At 36.8% G+C, this 19,640-nt stretch overlaps 1 protein-coding gene across 1 annotated transcript in view; it reads right to left on the reverse strand.

Moving 5' to 3' along the window:
* LOC135081231 (GAS2-like protein 3) overlaps positions 1–19,640 on the reverse strand; it is a 104,679-nt gene that overhangs the window by 67,190 nt on the left and 17,849 nt on the right. Inside the window, exon 2 of the mRNA XM_063975980.1 lies at positions 15,182–15,215. The gene's annotated coding sequence lies outside the window, so the exon portion shown is untranslated. The remainder of the gene's footprint in view (positions 1–15,181; positions 15,216–19,640) is intronic.

Here is a 19,640-nt window from a genome sequence, read left to right on the forward strand (position 1 = left end):
AGTAAAATAATTATCATTTTTGGGTAAACTATGTAAACATAATATGTGCAATATAAGCTAGCGTTATTTACGGTAAAGCATCAATCTTCAAGATTATCAATAGGCAAGTACCTAATTTGTTAGTTTTAATTGAAACATTAATTAATTTTCCAGTTTTTTTTCGGTTCGTTAAAAAACAATCAAAATGTTACCGATGTAACAATCATTAAATAATCAACGTCACTTCGTTAATTGAAGTATTTGCTTGCGGGCAGGCATTTATAATTGATTTATTATTTTCGGTCCTAGAGAGGTGGCAATGACTTTATTTCTGAATTAGTATTATTATTTTAATTGGTGCATTATTGGACGTTTTCCCCTATGGACTTAATTTAGATCTTGATAAAATAGTCATGCAGATATGTAATATGCTAAAAAACCTGTGTCAAGTGTGAAAAAACTTGATAAATTACCGAAACAGAGTTACGTTTTAGATGCAATTTTGACCGAAATGCCGATATTTTTACCCATGTTCGGAAGTGCACCTCCTCGCGGAAGACGGGCTTTCTAGCAAAACGTGCAATTTGGATGCGCGAGCGCAGTACGCAGCGTGAGGGGTGCCTTGTTTCCCGAACAAAAGATTTAGTTTATAATTCAGCCAAAAATAATTTACGTATGGAGGTAGACTTTTTTTTCAGAATCCTTATTTTTTGTGGAATCATGTTTGTAAATTCGAAAATTAGTAGAAAAACACCAATCAAAAAATGACCAAATGACAAATCATTTGTCATTTTTAAACGATCAAATATAAATAACTTACAGAAGCTAAAAAATGCGAACCAAGCTAGAATAAAAAATAGCTAATTACTTAAATCATATTGCCAACCCTGTCGGCACGTCGAATGCGGGTCAAGTAATTGCGCGTTACCGCAATTACACCGCGTAATAACGCTCCGTTAGCTTATCGATGTAGATAAATAGATAAACGCTAGAATCCCTGTCTTCTTAGCTGGGTGAGAAATGCCAGACAAGCTGTTAATTTTTCTCACTTAGAAACCTGTTTTACTTGATTTTCAATTACAGCTGTGAGACTAACACAGCGTATAGAAATGAAGAAATCTATGGCTCGTATGAGTCATACTCCTACGAGTGGCAATAGGGGATCCTTAAGCGGTTAGTAGGGTACTCAAAGTACTTACTTAACTAATTAACCTTACTCAATCTTTAGTTTCATTATTAAGACATTTGCAGCTTATATTTCAAATTGGTAGGACATCTGGCACTATTACAATACACAATGCAGTCTATATGAGGTACTTTCGTGGTTCCCATGCTACTTAGGATGTTCCGGAACTTTCTTTGAAGTGTACAAGAGCCAACACACGCGAAAGCGCTCGCACATCATTGGACAATGTATTGTAACTGCCAAAGTGCCGACCTCCGATCGAGAGTAGCGTGTCACGTCCAGTGAGGGTCATTAATGCATTTGCACTGTCATAGGCTTATAGCTAAATTGTTCTTAAGTGTATGATGGAGCAGGTACCTCTGAATTCGTTGTGAAGATGTGCGGATATTTTTTTTATAAAAATGATGCTAAGTCTTCCAAGCAAACTAAATATATGCGTGCATTAGGAGTGGATTCGCTACAATAGTCATACGGATGCATTGTCAATGGGTTAGAAAGTTACAATCCAGCCTATAAAATAAAAACCTCGCAATGATCATTATCAGAAGATTTCAGTTACCTAGACATCATCATATTCATTTCATTTCCCTGCTCGGGTCAGCGCAGTCAACTCTTTATTATGTTGCAAGAAATTGCATGTAAAATGCAATCATTTTATCTTAACAAAATTAAAATCAATTACTGTTGAATGCCAGTATAACTTAGAATTAGGGTTTCTGCTCGAGCTTTCTCGAACTCGAGAAAACTCGAGAAATTTGGCTTCATTCGAGACGAGAAAAAAATTACCGGAGCTCGAGAATTCTCGAGTTTCGATTTTGAAGCTTTAATATTCTTGGAAGCTTACTTTCTTAGACAAAAGTAAGGTTTTAATTATTTAATTGGCTAACGTTGCTTTTAGACTGGCCTAGTCTTTCCTTTTTAACTACATAATTTGATGTAAGAAGAAGTAATGATCTCAATCTAAACTAAGTAAAAATGTTCACCAACGAGTATGCTATATTTATTATGTATGTTTAATCTGACTGATTTAAAGACTTAAAAATTTGTTAACTAGACAGTCACCTTACCTAACAGACGTTAGGTTAGGTACTTGTGCCTCCTCGTAAAGTTTATTTAAGTCGTTATCTGTAAGAAATGTAAAAATTTATTAAAAAGGTTTTTTGTTCACAAAAAAAAACTATGAGTATATAACTATCGTAATTTTGCTATTTGGACTTGTGTTCTTTAGAAAACAAGTGATTCAATTGTAGTTATTGTTATTTATCCTTAGGGAACACGCGACTTTATGACTTATGCTATGATTATTAGTAAAAATTAATTATGAAAGAAGATTTTATTTTTTGTTTATTTCCTTACCAAAATAAGTGGTACTAAATTCTAATATTGATTGTTGTGAATAAAAGTAGGTATATTAGTTTAAAAAAACCTGTGTTTTTATTAAATTTCAACCGATTTCAGCAGTTTTCATTAAAAGACTCGAGACCCGAGAAAACTCGAGACTTTGGCCTCGAGAATTCTCGAAACTCGAGAAAAAAAATTGGTCGAGAAATCAGAAACCCTACTTAGAATGTTCAAGCCAAATGAACAGGATTAAAATCGCTGCAAAAACTAAATAACTAATTAACACATTCTATATTATAAAGCCTAGCGCGTGAACCTGCTAAATGTTAACGAACCGCGACCGGCGCGCGCGCAGAATGTCAGCTGGACTATAAACCTTTGCACGACCGCATTGTTTTATTAATTAATACCTTCCACGTCTGTATCGGACTGCATTTTTACGCAAGTAGACAGGTAAAAAGTTATGTTCATACGTCAATTAGGTACGTCAGCAAGTACGAGTAAATGGAGGAAGTAGAAGAACCATTTAATTTAGACTTGATTTATATCGATTAGATATAAAATTCATGGAGCATGCTCCAGGGGTTATAAAGCATCATTAAGCATTATTTATTTTAGAGCTGGCTGCTGAGGTAAAGCTATTTATCTAATTAGAAAATTTAAAATCTGCAATATGAGAATCAGTAATTAAGATGATAGTCTGATTATGAATAATAAAAATGCAATCAGATTATGAATAATGAAAATGCAATCAAAATAAAACCTTCGATTTCAAAGAAAACATTCATTTCGTTTTCAATTTCGGATATTTACATGGCGGTGCGTGATTCGAGCGTCAACATGAGCGTCATACGAGTCTGTTGTTCTACTCATTTCATATTGAAACCCACGGTTTGTGATACGAGTGTATGACCCAATCTCTATGTTTGACGGAATACGGGCTAGTTTCGAATAAAAGGTTAGATCCATCATACAATAGATTCAGTTCACGCACGGGCAGTCGTTCAAAACGACAAACATGGGAATTTATAGTTATTGGTAGGAACCGAGCTGATGTTAGATGAATGGAGCCCCTGTGGTATAGCAAGTTCAATTTGAGCTGTTGTTTTGGCTAGGAGCTTTTTATTTGGTCGTACCAGCCTTGATTTATAGGGGTCGTTTAATAATGTAGGTATATTTCCATTCTATTATAAGACATACAATGAAGTTTCCTCGTAATATTATTATATCATAATAAAAAGGATTTATGCCATCAGACCACCTACCCAACAGGGTTCACTTGGAAAGATTACGGTCACTAAAGTTTAAGTTCACTTCAATGTATGGATGAGACCGCACACCAAGCGAAAGATTGTAGCATCCTATTTTTTATCTTAGTTGGTAGAAATGCTATGTTGCAGCAAAAATCTCGTCACCATCCTTACTAATTTGTATTTGATCGATAGAGATCGCCCCAAAAATATCAAGTAACTGGCGAAGGACCAATTTAGAGGCAAAAAGATATTTTAGCAGTCAAATGCAGAGCAAGAGTGTTATCATTGCATTGCAAATAAATTGGCTTATCCAACGCGGAAGAAACCGGCTCTTATCAGTAATCTGCGCGCAGCCTCCGGCGCCTGATAACGCTTATCAGAGGAAAACTCCGCTTGGCGGCTGGATAATTGGATTTTCTGCGTTTACAATACTTTCTTATTCAGTTTTCCATGTGCTACTTTGAGATTGACTTACTTAGAATAAGTAGGTAGATAACTTATAATCGTATATTAAATACGAAAATAGATACAAGAAAAATAAACAATAACCAGTAGGTAATAAAAGTTTGTCCACTCACCTCATGTAACAACAGCTTACAAACTAAACAAGCGCTAATTATTACTAACACATCACTAACCGCTGTACAACCTACAGTTAGGGCGCCCACACACTGGCGCTGTCACCGCGAGCGAGCGCTCGGCGCGTGTTATAAGCATGCTGCGAGCGCCATGACGCGGCCGCTCGCCAGGGAACCCTGCGAGGACTAAGGCCACTCTGGGAGGGCGGGACGCCGGTATGTACGAGGGAACCAGGAAAGGTCAAGTTCGTGCTTCCTTGAACAATGTTACGCAAGATTTCAGGGATGATTCCCGTGCAAAATTTGAAAATTGAAAGGCCACATAGATATTGTTTTACGTTAAATTCAATTATTTCAGTACGCTCATCACATTTATCATGCTGAATTAACAAAACATGTAACTGAAATTCAATAGAAGTGAAAATACTGTTTGAACTAAATAACTATGTATCTAAGATAAAAACAATCATGAGGACAAAGGCAGTTCGTTTTTTTTTTTTTTTTCAAGTTGTTTATTTCAAATAATGAGGACAATAACGATTTCATGAACATCTGCAACATTTTATTGTGTCTTAGTTATAAAACGTTTTAAAGTACTTATTAAGAGAGAATAAAAATAACATGACCACTACAAAAACACCGAACAAATGCTAAAATGCCGATTTAAGAAATGACTCCCTCCCGCATAAAACATCCGCAGCATCTGCACCACGTGAATTAATCTCGAGTCACCCCTCCCTTTCTCTCGCACCCCTTTCCCCACACCCCAGAGCGGGAGGTGCGATCTTTGTATCGCGCAAGTCTTCCCCAGGGCAGTGATCGTACGCCGCGGCAATCAATATGCGTTACGCGGAGTGACGAGCGTGTAACGAAAGTGAGAGGACGCCATAAAACCATAATTAGAATTTATATAGACCATGTTTGGGAAAGAAATCGCTGGGCGGAGAGGGTTTAAAATGTTAAGTAGGAGCAAATGTAATTACGCTTATGGCAATGGCGGATACACGCTATAAGGAAACGCAATGGATTAGCAACTTTATGGCTATAGTGCCTAAAAGCTTCGGATCACTGAGTTGTTGCTTTCTTCTGCAAAGTTCAGACTCTACCATAGAGTGTGGCTTATACATTTGCATTTATTTATCAGACATATTGACCAAATACATATAAGTTTTCGTTGGTGGTAACGACAGACTAAGTTCAGACTTTTAAAAAGAAATTACAAAAAATAACTGACTAGATCTACGAAGATTGGAACAAAGCCCAATAAAACTTTGAGGAATGTAAACAAAAGTACGAGAACAATTTCATTCTACTTTACGTAACTTTAAAGCGTGTTAAGAGCTGTTGAAAAGCTTTAGTGCGATATTTGTGAAAGAACAGTCGCCACAGAATAAAACTCGAAACTTTTTCATATCCAATTGAGCCCAATTGAAACAGTCAAGTGTCGAGGCTAGTTATTTGCCGTGGGAACTTCTCTCCCGGGGGATGGATTGGTGGGTATTATGATTATTTATAGGTTTCGGGGGTTCATCGAATTAACGTCTGGGCTTGTTTCAATGTTTATGTTGTCTGGTGCCACTAAATCTATTAAAGTTTATCTCCGTGGGTCGAGATAGGGGACAGTGGGAATAATTTTGTTGATCATACTTGAAAATATTTAGGGGAGAGATATTGATGTCTGTAGTTTTTAAATATTTTGACACGACGTAATTAGAATGGTGGGAACTATTTCAATCGAATAATTTAAATAACTATCTGTAGCTAAAACAAATTCCAACGCAGGTGTCACAATTATATACATAACGTACCTACAATATGTATCTCTATTTACCAGCTGATAATATGTAGGTACCTTGAATGAATCATCAAGAACCAAACAACACAGAACACGTGAACACTACCAAAACATTTAAGTATATTTGCACAATAAATTCTTAGAATACTTTCTATTCATTCTTACAAGAAAATAAATTAAATGGAAAAGTGTGTTTGATCTGTTTTCGTTGGAGGAATGTTTGGCTCCAATTAGCAACACACGCCAATTTGCTGGTGATATCATTAATAAGTTTGCCGCCATTTTGGTAATATTCGTACAACGGACGCGTGAGTGCGTACGAGGAGATAAAACAGTTTAATTTATGATATATTTTTGTTTACCACAGTCCACAATGTGTTCGTAGTAAGAATGAGGTCAATGGCGAAGTGGATGGACAGCAAGTAGAATGATGCATATTTTGAACTATTTTTATCTTGAACTTGATCCTCAAAACAAAACTTTAAACATAACAAAGACAGGTACAAAAGCGTTTCTCTCAATTAGAACCGCGAAAAGATCGCTAGATATGCCAAGATTTCAGGAATTTTATCAGGATCTAACGCATCCGTCGCGGCTGGAAATAACTGAAGGTCGAGGGAGGGCGGGAGGAGCCGAAATAGTGCACTATTTGTGCACCCGCTGCCAAGAACTTGACGCAGCCCTCGGTGGGTTGAAGATGGTAAATCGAAGAGAAAAAGCAGAATCAGCCCTTAATCATTTTATCAACAGGAAAAACATCAGGAGACTGTCTGTCCAAGTAAAAAATTGATTAATAATGCAATTGCATAAAAAATACCTGTATCTAATAGTTTAGCAAAACCTAAAAACTTTTCCGTTACTACGTTACGCTTTGTAGCTACTTAACACGTTGTACTGGGGGCGATGGGAGATCATCGTAAATAGAAACTTTAAAAAACCTGGAAAACTTTAAACTGTACCTAAAAAGTGGTACTTTTTATTCAGCTAACTAGGTACACAGGTGTTTGACCGTATTGCAGACACAGTAATTGGACAAACGCCGTCTTTTTAGCCATCGTATCAGTTCAGATTTACTCACTCAACTATAACTACACGGATCGTGGAGACTGCTACAAGAACGGGCAAAAAATCACGCTTTTTGTTATAATTTGTACGTCAATTAGTGTATTTAGTGGTAGTTTGAGACTGCCACAACTGTAGTTTATTGCAGAGAACCTGTAGGTGTTGCGTCAGCGGTAATAGTATTAAATAATGCCGTTAGCAGCTGATAAGTATAGCGTAGTATAGCGCTTGCAGCCGTCTAGACGCGCGTGCGAGCCGCAATGCGCCACTGCGTTACTTTGCTTCTGTTGGTCTGGCGGCCTGTCATATATTATTTAAGGGAGATTTTTATTTAAAGTTCCCCGCCACGTTTTTCTGACCTCCTGTTTGTATGTAGAGCCAGTAGAGCTAATCTCGGAATGAATGGCAGAAAGTTCAGATTCAGAAGAATTAATCAAGTCTACATTTGGGAATAGAGATAATATTGAAAATATTGAAATTCTGAATAAATAAAACAGCTGAAAGTATTAATTTATTAGAGATTGGGGATTTGCTTAAATCACGCTCTGCACATGAAATTTTTTTTCAACTTTTAAATAATAAAAAACATGCTACAACACAAAATATTCAATACCACCCACTCATTATAACGTAAATTATGTTATAAAAATATCCAAATTGCCAACTTCAAGCTCAGTAAACAAACAAGACTACACAAAAACCATTTAACTTTCCTCAGCACGCAAAATTATGAAAATATTTCCCGTCTGCACAAGAGGGCAGACAGAGGGCCGTAGCACCCTCCTCCGAGGCTGCATCGTTCACGCTTGTTTGTGTTGCCAGCCGCGATATTTTAGCGGGAATGCCAATGGATTCGCTATTCATAATGAAATATTCGTCTGGAATACGATCCTTATGGAATGAGGAAGTGAATACAATAACGTTATTGATTAGGGTACTTTTATGTCGTTGTTTTTAGATAATACGAGTATAAAGGATAATGTGATCTGAATAGTTATTTATCACTTCCAAGAATTCTATAAAAACTAAGATGAAAATAAAATAATATACAGAGCTTGAAGTGACAATTAGATATCGTCGTTTAAGTTCTATCACCACGTAAGTCATTTTTAGCAACTTTTCAAGAGATTGGACGAAAAGACGCGTCTTTCGATTTTCTAGCGCAGCGGTTCCCGAAAGGTGGTCCGCGGAACCCTGGGGTTCCGTGGAAAGGCCGCAAGGGTTCCGTAAAAAATATTATCCCACGTTTCGTGACCGACGTTGTTCGCGCGCACCGACTTGTTTACAAATAATTGCATAAAAACTTTATTGTTTTTCATTTAAATTTCCATTTATCAAAGTAGGTTTCCGCTAGGAAAAGTATAATCAATTAGGGTTCCTTGGCAAAAAAAAATTGGGAAACCCTGCTCTATCGAATGGCATCAAAATGACAAAACCGCCAAAAAATTACTTACGTGGTGATATTATAACTTAAACAACAATATGTAAATGTCTAATATGTATGTATAAATAAATTACCACTAATGTACATTTTTGGGCTAACATATTAGAAAAGAAAGAAAATTGTTTCTTTATTTATTATTTTCATTAATTTCCTCGATAATTTTAGTTTAAGTACACAGTCAGAGGGGCAGGAGGAAGCAAAGAACCGTGAAACAACCCTCGGGAGTGCCGAGTGCCGCCTGCTTTGATCAACTTTGCTTAATTCTCACAGGGATCGTTCCTAATAGGACTGAGTGCTAATGACCGGCAGCGCTGGGGTTAATGAAATAAATGGCTAAATCCAGACGAAAACGGTAATTAGAGACGGCTAACGGCTAAGAGGCACTAACGAATTTAATTTGAATCCTAGTTTCCTCAAATTAATAAGATTAGTGCAGCACCTTGAAATTTTGTACCATTATGAGTGTAACTTTACCTCTACAAGTTGTTATTACGTTACAATTTCACAATTACACAAAATATTGTTTTCTTCTAGACTTATGACGCAAAATAGTTAATATCTCCCTTCTATTTGCCATGTCAGAAGAATTTATGGCACATATTCTACGTAAGACTGGTTACACACAGGCAACAAAGACTACAGTATCCTCCGCCCAGTCCGATGTGTACTCAGCCGGTCGCGCGCGCCTCCGTCTGTGAGGAAATAATTCAGTAAGTATTGTCTTCCTTCGACTTTGGAAGCTCAAAACAGCTGTACTCATATCATTGGCAAGAGTTATAGGATCACTATATTTTTGCGGTATTAATTCATTGTTCAAAATTTTATAATTTATTGCCTTCGGAGATAGAGGCGTAGAATACGATTTTCAGGGGCTGAAACTAAAAATTAAAAGAAACATTTTAAAGCTAGTCGGTTATCCTTAGTTAGATTGCAGTTCAGTTGTTTCACTTGAAAACAGCCTTAAAAAGAAGTACTCTTAAGCCTCGCCTTGCAAGAATACACTCAAATACTCTATATCACACACAGAAGCTACATCAGCGTGAACTTCAAATGGTAACTTTAACCGCTCATAACCATACACCAATCAAAAGATCAGCGTTCCATCATCATTCGATGAAAGACCGACCCCTGAAACAATAAATCCGCCCGAAATAAAATGGTAATATCAACAGACAGGCTTTCTATTTGATGGCCGCTGATCCGTCATCGCGGGCAACGCATCGAAGATCAAAGGGCTATATTGGTCAGCACACAAACCGATCGGAAGGTGTTTACAGCTGCAGCTACGGGTTAACAGAAAGAAAGTGATATATCAACAAGTGGAGGAGTAAAAGTGGAGTACTCGTCTCATCAAAGATTGTGAAAGATCGAATGTAGCATGTACTACGATTGCTCTAAAGAATCAAATGCAATTCATAGACCAAATGTACCCAAAGTCTATATCCGTTATTCAGTTGCCAGATACATATACACACATTTAATCAGACAATGTAGTGAATTGGGCAAATCTTATAGGCTTGTACAAAACCTTGATAAAGTTTCAGAGATTTCAGCAATTATATTTACCTATCTGCACTGTTAAAAACAACAATGAATATCTAGAAAACATTTTGTAAAAGTAAATAACATGTTTAAACACGAGTGATGGACTTATAATGAAAAATTATTACTTCATTATTATCGTAAATAAAATACAATCAATGTTTGCTAATCAATAGCGCATAACAGTCTAAATGTTATATTTTTTGTTAATTATTATAAAAAAAGAACACGAAATGTGTCGTAGAAAAACAATTATAGAATATAGTTGCGAGGCTTTCATTTTCAATTTAAAATAATTAAAATGAATTAATCAAATACTTCATGATACAAAAGCAGACTACATTTGGCAAATATGTGAACGTATTGTGCTGTAGATGTACAAAACAAGTAAATTGTAATGACAATGAAACATATGGCGACGTTTAATCATTATTTGCACAGTTTATTGGCGATTCAAATAAACTGCCATAATGGTGCGCCATTGGAAGGAAAATAAAACGTAGGTATAATTTATTATGATATTACAATTATTATTTATCTTCGTGTTACCACAGAATAATAATAAGTACTACGTACAGAAGTTTTACTTCGCGAAGGTATTTAAAAAAATGTATGCTCAATGTCATTAACAATATGGTGTAATTTAGCCTGTCTCAAGAGTTAAGCACCATTTTGTTGACAAACGTCAGTGATCGGCACTGCGCCGAAGCTATAGGGCTGACTTCGGTAAAATGATGTGACGTGAGGTGCCAAACTGGGGAAAATGGCGGAGGAAATACATGATTTAGCATGAATTATCATGAATAATATTAATTACTTATTTACTTCTCAGTGTCTTGAGGCAACTTAAAAAAAGTACATTCTGTGTTTTTATTATTATTTAGGCAGTTAAATACTGCACAGTATTTAGTACACCATTTTCTTTATTTTCTTCCATCATACACAAGAATACGCATGCATGCGTGAGTCAATGTTCGCTCGTATGTGAGGCCTTGTCGAATAGTATCCTGTAGGTGGGCCATCGTGCGTGTTTTGTTTTCGATGTAAACTCGCGGAGATGAACAGGCCTGGTGTTACCTATTGTGATAGTACGTATTTCGATAAATCTATATCGTGTAGGTACTATTACGAAATTTTGGTATTATTAATTCATTAAAAAGCACGCAACGAAAAAAATAGTATTGGCACTTTGACTGGAAAAGTTTAGGAAACAGTTTTTTTGACGTTTACATACAGAAACTTATAATGGCCGACCAAGTGAAATCGGCAGTGGGAGACAGGACAGCGGCGTATGTGACTGCACCAGACAATCTGCCAACAGAGAGAGATGGCGGGAGATCGTGCGGAGAGTTGTATCTCTACAACCGACTTGAACAACGCCTCAACGTGACCACAATGCGTTGTTTTGAAGGATCGATCTAACTCATCATCACACCTGACATGCTGTTTTATGAAGAGAAAAACCGTTTTGCTAACTATCAATATTAAAAAGTAACCACTTATGAAACATATGAAAAACGCCTTTACATTCAGGAGGGAAATGTCGGGCATTACATCACAAAGAGCCGGCGGTGATACCGCCAGGATGCGGGCGGTCCTTCGCGGCTCTTCCGACCACTCTCGCTTCCCGCCGCATGAACATGTTCCAGCTAATATCCGACTACAAGTGTTGCTAACGTGTTTAACTACTGAATGGACTTGTAAAATTATTCTAATATCACATATTCTGGTGTAACAGTCTCTTTCAAGTTTTTTTAACTTGATTTTCTGAAAGGAATATGATTGGTCTGATTGAGACGCGCCTGCAACAGCTTATAAGGTTTCACCGTGGAAGGTTTACCCACTATAGAAGAAGGCTTATGTTTAAAATAGCATGATAAGTGAAATGATTTTACAGATTATGATTTCTTTGTCCATCGTACTCTTCACCACTATAAAATTAAGTAGCATATTTTTTATTGTAGCGTTTTTCAGACTCAGTCGAAGAATAAAAAGCCAAGCCGGTATCAATTAATTTGTTTTCCGCGTATGAAAAAACTAAATTGATCTAACCAGGCCCACACTTAGCACAAGCTGCTTAATGAAGTCATTAATAATAATTACAGCCCTACCTATTCCCACCTGAACCGCACGCTCGAGCGGTTCTATTTCGGGCCCTATTCCTACGCTCGGTGGAAAGGAAGGAAGTTCGCTCGACAAAAATACTGACATCTGTCTCTATGGCCGAACGACCTGTCGAGCTTTGTAGAAACAAAAACATACGGGTCGAATTGAGAACCTCCTCCTTTTTTTGAAGTCGGTTGAAAAGATAGGTAGGTCTGAACTAAACAAATATTAATTTCTAAACCAGAAATCGGTATTTTAAACAACAACTAATATCAGGATTAACTAAATAGTTACATAGGTATGGATATTGTGAATAATAGTTTGTTATTTTTTTCGTAGCAAATGGATAGCAAGCTGTCAGAGATATCACATACAACTTGATTCTTATAAGATGATAATATACCTGATGATGATGAAGTTTCCTTTTCAAATAAATTATTGAACATATAGAATATGACATTGATATATTAATATGTTAAGTACTTCTATTACAAGTCCTGGATATTTTTTATTGCAAATAATGAAAGACAACTCCGATAGACTCTGTAAATACAAATGCAATAACAGCATATACCCACTAAGAAGAAAGGAAGATACTTCGTAAGGCACGTTCTGGGAATGAGTTATTTTGACTACTCATATAGCAAACAATAACACTTAGGACAAGGTTTTTATGTTCAGTATAATGTTTATCACTAAACTGTCACTGGTTTTGCAACATCACTTCAAAGTAACTTGGAAACTCGAATTCTAAGAAGCAGCTTACGAAAAGCCACTTGGAAGTGTTTCTAAACATCTAAATGACAAGTGCCTCCATTTGAATACTGTGTGCCAACTTTATCGCGCCATTTCACACTATCTACATCTTCTGAAGCGCAAACGAGCGAGTTTGCCCATTACCAAAAACGTTTAACCATAACGCAAGTCTATTTCAGTTGCGTATAAACTCTTTGGGAATTTACCATTCTTTGAATTTTTAACTTTTTAACTGGGACTTAGAGGTTAAAATACCTCGCTGAAAACTATTTACCACAGATAGAACATGCTGCATTCTGCTCTTTATTACGAGTACCGAAGAATTAAAAGTCCGTACGCGAGTTATGAATATGACGCGCTCGTTATGTGTGGTTGCATAATGTGCTCTAGCACAATAGAGTAAGGCCCATAATGGGGAGCGTGCGTAGTTTGCATAGCGGTGCAGCGCATGCGCGGGTCGAACCGGTCTGCGGCCGCGCAGCTCTTTTTATGCACGCGTGTATAGGGCTGCCGACAATACCATATTTCAAAACTTTATTTTTGATTTTGATAGTATCGTATTTGATTGAGATAGGCCCCCTTAATTTATGTTTATTGTCCGTGGTGCATATCTTTTCATAAAGGTTACTAAACCTTTGTTTGTCACCTGTCATCCGCTTTACGACGGCGGTAAGTCGAACCTTAAGTTCGAACTCCTCCTATGTTCTTCTGATTAATTTCGTTGCGGGTCCAATGACAGTTTAACTTTCCCCCGGGATAAACTAGACCTTCACTGGTTGGGTTTTTATTGGCGGTTAAACTGTAGATCCTGGCTACACAGGAGTTGCAGCGGTGGGAACGAGGTGGGAATAGTCGCGTATTATCGTATTTGACAATTTTTTCCGAGGTAATGATGCTCCATGAAGATATTTTTTGAAATACATATCAGTGATCATCAAAATATTTTTATAAAAAAAGAAGAATTTAAGTTTACGATTAGGTACCTATTATTACTCTAGTAATAAATCTTAATTTTCTTAAAAGGTGGGTACAATGTTTTATTTTAGTGGTTAGTCCGATTTAAATAATAATAATAATAAAATATTTTTTATATGTTGAAATTATAACAAAGGAAGAGCTTTTTGCCAACAAACAGTTTTTTAACAGCCCTATGGTGTACTCGCCGGCCGCCATGAACCAAATTTGGTAAAAGTACGTACCAAGTCATACCCTGGCGAATGCGCCGTGTGCAGAATAAACGCCTTGAGTAAGAATACCATCAAATGCATATAAAATACGGTAATTCAACAAGACGAAAGGTAAAATTGTTGTAATACAATACATAGAAAATATTGAGAAAATAGAGGCATACAATATCATTTTCAATTCGCAATAGGTCTTCTACATTAGGTACCCTTCTTTGTGCTGTTTGGTTAAAAGCTACTTTAATTTGAGTCGAGATACTTGGATAGATATTTTACTATGGCTTGTTATGTTTGTTGCATTTACTATTTACTTGCAAATATTACTATTTACTATTCCAATAGACAGATAAGCAAGAGAATTCAATCGAAAGTTCCCACTTCCATTACAGCTAGCTGCAGCTATATCTAATTTTCATATTTCATGTCCACGAGTTACGATATTTACAATATTCACGCCAATCGACTCCTGCGCATTGTCGCTTTCTAACGCGGGTCGAAGCGATGGACTCGGACTATAACTCGTCGATTAATCGGTTAATCAAATCGATTACGATAATAATAAACTGAGGATCGATGTGCCAAGCGAATGCATAACAAGTGCAATAAAAACCAGACTGGGGTGGATCGAACATTCAATAACAATATTTCATATATATTTTTATTGTACATGTGATTACATACATTAAAAAAAAAAAAAAAAAAAAAAAAAAAAAAAAACTCTTTTATTTATTAAAGTTATTTTATCAAAAAAATTGGTCATAAAGATTAAAGGTCAGAAAGTTAGTCTTACATAGTAATTCTATTTCAAAAGTTTAATTACGAGTGCTTTTCACAGACCCCAATGTTATGAAGATACACATAATATATTATACTGTAATAGTTGATATGCTACGCTATACTTGCTATAATCCCCCCCAGTGCTGGTCGTATGTTTAGCAAACATGACGGCGCTTACCTGATATTGCTCTGGAAACGCGCCACCACCGCGCCTGGGAACAAAAACAAACTTTGAAATTGGGAAAACTGTGCGATCATAACATTCAGTTGATCGCATATCAGACTACACATGTTATACATTCGTGAGCATGTCACGAAGATGAATTGGTATGCCGTGTCTTTCAAAGTGCTATCACAGATCCACAATTTATGCAACAACAGATTTTCGTTCGTTTAACACGGTTTGTCAGCTAGGCACTGCCTCAATGCATAGATGCACCGCACGCGGTCATTAATGTTATGTGGGTCATTAGTGTCATTACACAAATTGCTTTTTAGTCCACGTGTAGATTACGCACGCCCACCCCTCAATCAGTAATATTCATCTTTCACGGTCTTGTAACCATGGCGCCTATCTTCCACTCTTAATATGCTAATGGAGAACCTGCGAAGCATTTCTACCTTATTCAAATTCAAACACTCACTTTTACCTTTTAGCCTCCATTTTCATAAATCGGCATAGAAATTTAAAGCTGACAGCAAACAGTGATAGAGAGTGCGTATTGAAATGAAATCGCAAACCAAAACACACGTAAAAGCTATCAAAATAAGCAAATACAACATTCCGGTGCAGACAACGTAAAAATCGTTTTGATTTCTTTATGGTAGAGTCACCTAATGTCATGTAATGTTGTCAAATCTACACAAATTAAACACTGTTTACAGGGGCAAAGTTCCTTCTTGTTACATTGAACCACTGTCTCAGCAATATTTGACTCACATTGATTTTATATTAATGATAGACAGTCGATATCCCAGATGCAACAACAAACCGCTGAATCCACGACATTTACATTCGCAAACATCACGAACAAGAAGAAAGTGTGCGACTAATGACCGGTGCTAATTAGTGGGCATTTGATCCTGTTTGATGCAAACAATGGAGGAGACTCGCATTTCACAGCTACTTCCGGCTGCGACTAATTGAAATTAGAACTGCAAGAGCACACACACGTAACACACGTCCATGTGTTTCATATAGGTTCCACATCAAACAGCCACCCAATATGTGTGTGCATCCATTATTCACAATATCCGGTGTCTCTAGAAAATTGTACCGGAGCGATCACGAAATCACTCGTATTCCTCAAAAACTAACAAAAACTTGTGTGAAACAAATATTTAGTTATTCATAAAGTTATATGGACTCGTGAAATGCAGACATGCCATGGAAGATTCCAACAATTCGAAACGCTTTCAGCCTTTCGTGCAAAATAACACTTATATTAATTCTTTATTTACATTTCACACCGTCATAGATCACTCCAGCACCTCAATTATGTCTCATTCATTACGTTAATTAATAAATAACCGCCACGGGCGAGGTGCGGACGGTTCCTGCCGTGCATCAGCAGGGAAGTTTATTAATTTGTCAAGACTTATTTTTAGTTTTCCGCTGAGAAGTGATATACGTCTCGTTTCCGAATGCTGGGTCATTTCTCAGAATCTCCTATCTACCCAAATCAACTGGGACTAGCTCAAGATATTTTGTAACGCAATAAATAAGGCGAGAATGACGAGTGGATACTCGTATGTAGAGTCCAGGATGTTGGTGAATAAATTGCTGCAATTACTTTTGTTGCCAGTGAAAGTGATCATAGTTATAATCAAAATCTTTACAAATATCAACCCACTCCTATATAAATATCCGATAGCTATTTCATACGTGCTGTGACGATTTACAATACGTTGCAACATGCGATTTCTTTCGCTCCTTGCGCCCGTAATGATGCTCACGTCGAGTTACGAAAGTGGTTAACGAATTAGGTTCACTAGTTCCTATTAATCACACTATAAAAATACTTATCAGGGGTCTACTCAGGAAACTGCTTTCGATTTATCGACTCTAAGCGTCTTTCTCAATATGCCAGCTACGAGAAAGACAGATAGTCGAATGAATTTAAAAAGTTTCGTAGAGTTGGACCTCCATTTGAGATCAACAACTTTTACAGTCCTATTGGATTAACGATTTTGATTCTTAGCTTGCTTAGAATAAGAAATAAAAAAGTGATTTAAGAATATTGGCGAGGTCTTTCATTGTCCTAGGAGACAATAGGGATGGCGGTGGGTGTGCGTGGGCGCCCGAAGAAGACATTATCGAAGTTTATTGATGAGTGATGGCCAATCGGTAATTATGACACAGAGTAGCGAATGTCTGCGGTTTTGACCTGATTACTTTGTTATGTAAAACGCATTAACATTTATAGGTACTATGTCCCACCTAGTTGGATTTGAGATTATAATATCTGACACCAGTGTGTTTAGTTTGTGATCTACATTCCATGTAATAATTTTCATAGTAGCAAATAATTTTTGTTCTAATCATATGCAGTTTTAAATGTAATTAGCATTAACCTACTTTCGAGTCAGCATTAATTAAGTGCATGTAATATAATTTAAACTACGCAGTATTTTTCATTTACTTTCTTTACAGACCTAAGGAGTCTATATTTTAGTTAATTAGTTATACTTTTCGTTTATTATTGACGATCAAGTTTCATAGGTACATGTTACTCTGCAATGATTAACCACTGAGCTTGTGAAGGAAAAAGTTCAAATCCATCAAGTAGCAGAAAATCGAGACACAATAGAATTTTTAGCGTAATCTCATGTGTCCTGTAATAATAAAAGTATTACAAGCCTTGATACAGAGAATAAGTTCCGAATTCACCTCGCTATTTTAAAGCCCCAGTTTATTAAGGACATCATCTTGCCGGCGCTGGCGCAAGCCGTTTATGACCCTCGGCGTTTACGACCGATGTCTTATGGATATACTAAGCCGTAGGGCTACCGACTGTGACCTAGACACTTTATTTATATTTTTTACGCGACTGCGCCAGAAGGAGGGTTATGTCTTTTACATTCAATTTTGCTAAAATAAAAGTAAATTTTCCTAACAACCAATAGAATTATACCTAGCACAAAATATTTACTTATTTGTTCATCAAAAGTAAAACTACACACACCATTTAGTACATACGAGTACATTATTTGGTTTAGAATTACAATTTTATTTATGTTTCCATAGCAATAAAGCGCCTGGTAATATAACTCTACATAAATCATTCTCTCACGCCTTTCAAAGTACTTGGTTATAAATTCTCTAAAATGGTCGAACTAATTTGCTTCATATTAAAAGCAATGAAACTGAAATAAAAAAAGTGAAATTGCAAGCCCTGCGCAGCGGAACAGAAATAATAAAGTTAGTAATAAACCACACGTCTGCGGGGATATGGACAAAATAGTAAAAGGAGCTTGATATTAACCACGCCACGCCCGTCGCACTGTCTGCCCTCGAGTACCTACTTAGAATTTTCACGACTTAGTTTAATTTAGTTGGAAAAGATCTGTCTGTAGGTAGAAATGTTGCATTTTGACTTTGCCGCCCTCAACGCTACAACAATCTAGTAGAGTCTACAGAAAAAAGTCTTAATTCGAAGTATTGCATTATCTTTCAACAGATAAGTAGGTGGTACTTAAAAGTTTTAAAAACTAAACACTTCAAAAGCGCGCTCAATCGATAGGCAAAGGTCACACGCCCTTTATGTGGCCCACACGATGTGTTGCATCGGAGATGAATGCACCGTCTTGACAAGCACGTCGTAAAAATAACAAGACTCTTAAAACTAAATATGCGAGGTTGCTGAATGGCCCTTTGAGAATACTTGAGCATAATACGCAACAAGAAAACCTATTTAAGATTAGCTTGCGAAGACAATTGCGCAGTCACACGTGAATTTAATGTACAGTAAGTAAGTGTAATGTAAAGGTCTTTGAATTTAGTTAACAAGGCCGAACCTTCCTAATGTTTTGTATCTTAGGATTAATGGTTCTGAGTGGCACATTGAATAGTTAAACCGAGATGAAAACAATCAATGACACTCAAAGCTTGCAATGCACTTGTTGAAAGGTTCAGGGTGAACCTTATCTAGGACAGAATTAATCAATAGATCTACTGATGTGCAAACATATCTTCTGATGTCATCTCCTGTCAGATGTCCATCACCATAAGTTACAGTGTTTGCCTAGCGCAACACAACCGTAAATACAATGTACACAATTTATAAATACCATTTGCTATTGTGTGGTGTGGCTTATCGTTAAAACAGCCTGATTATTATGATAGTTATTATCACTTTTGCACCACATAATAATCAACTAATTTTAAAATCAAGATGACTCGACTAACAACTCTCTAGGCACCTAACAGCGGAGGCATTTAACACTGACAGCCAGGTGGTCCAAAGAGGTTTATTGAGCAACCAGTATTAACAGCCATTCGCGGCTCATCACCGCCACTGGCATTGTCTAAGCCGCCTAGCTGACCCAGATGCCACATGTGCCAGTAGGGCCGCCAGATGGCCCGCCCTAAGCAGGATGTCCTGTTTTTAAGTTCGGTGACTTCGTTTTTTTTTGTT

This window comes from Ostrinia nubilalis, chromosome 19 (genome assembly GCF_963855985.1).
Source record: "Ostrinia nubilalis chromosome 19, ilOstNubi1.1, whole genome shotgun sequence".
Lineage (NCBI taxonomy): Eukaryota > Metazoa > Arthropoda > Insecta > Lepidoptera > Crambidae > Ostrinia > Ostrinia nubilalis.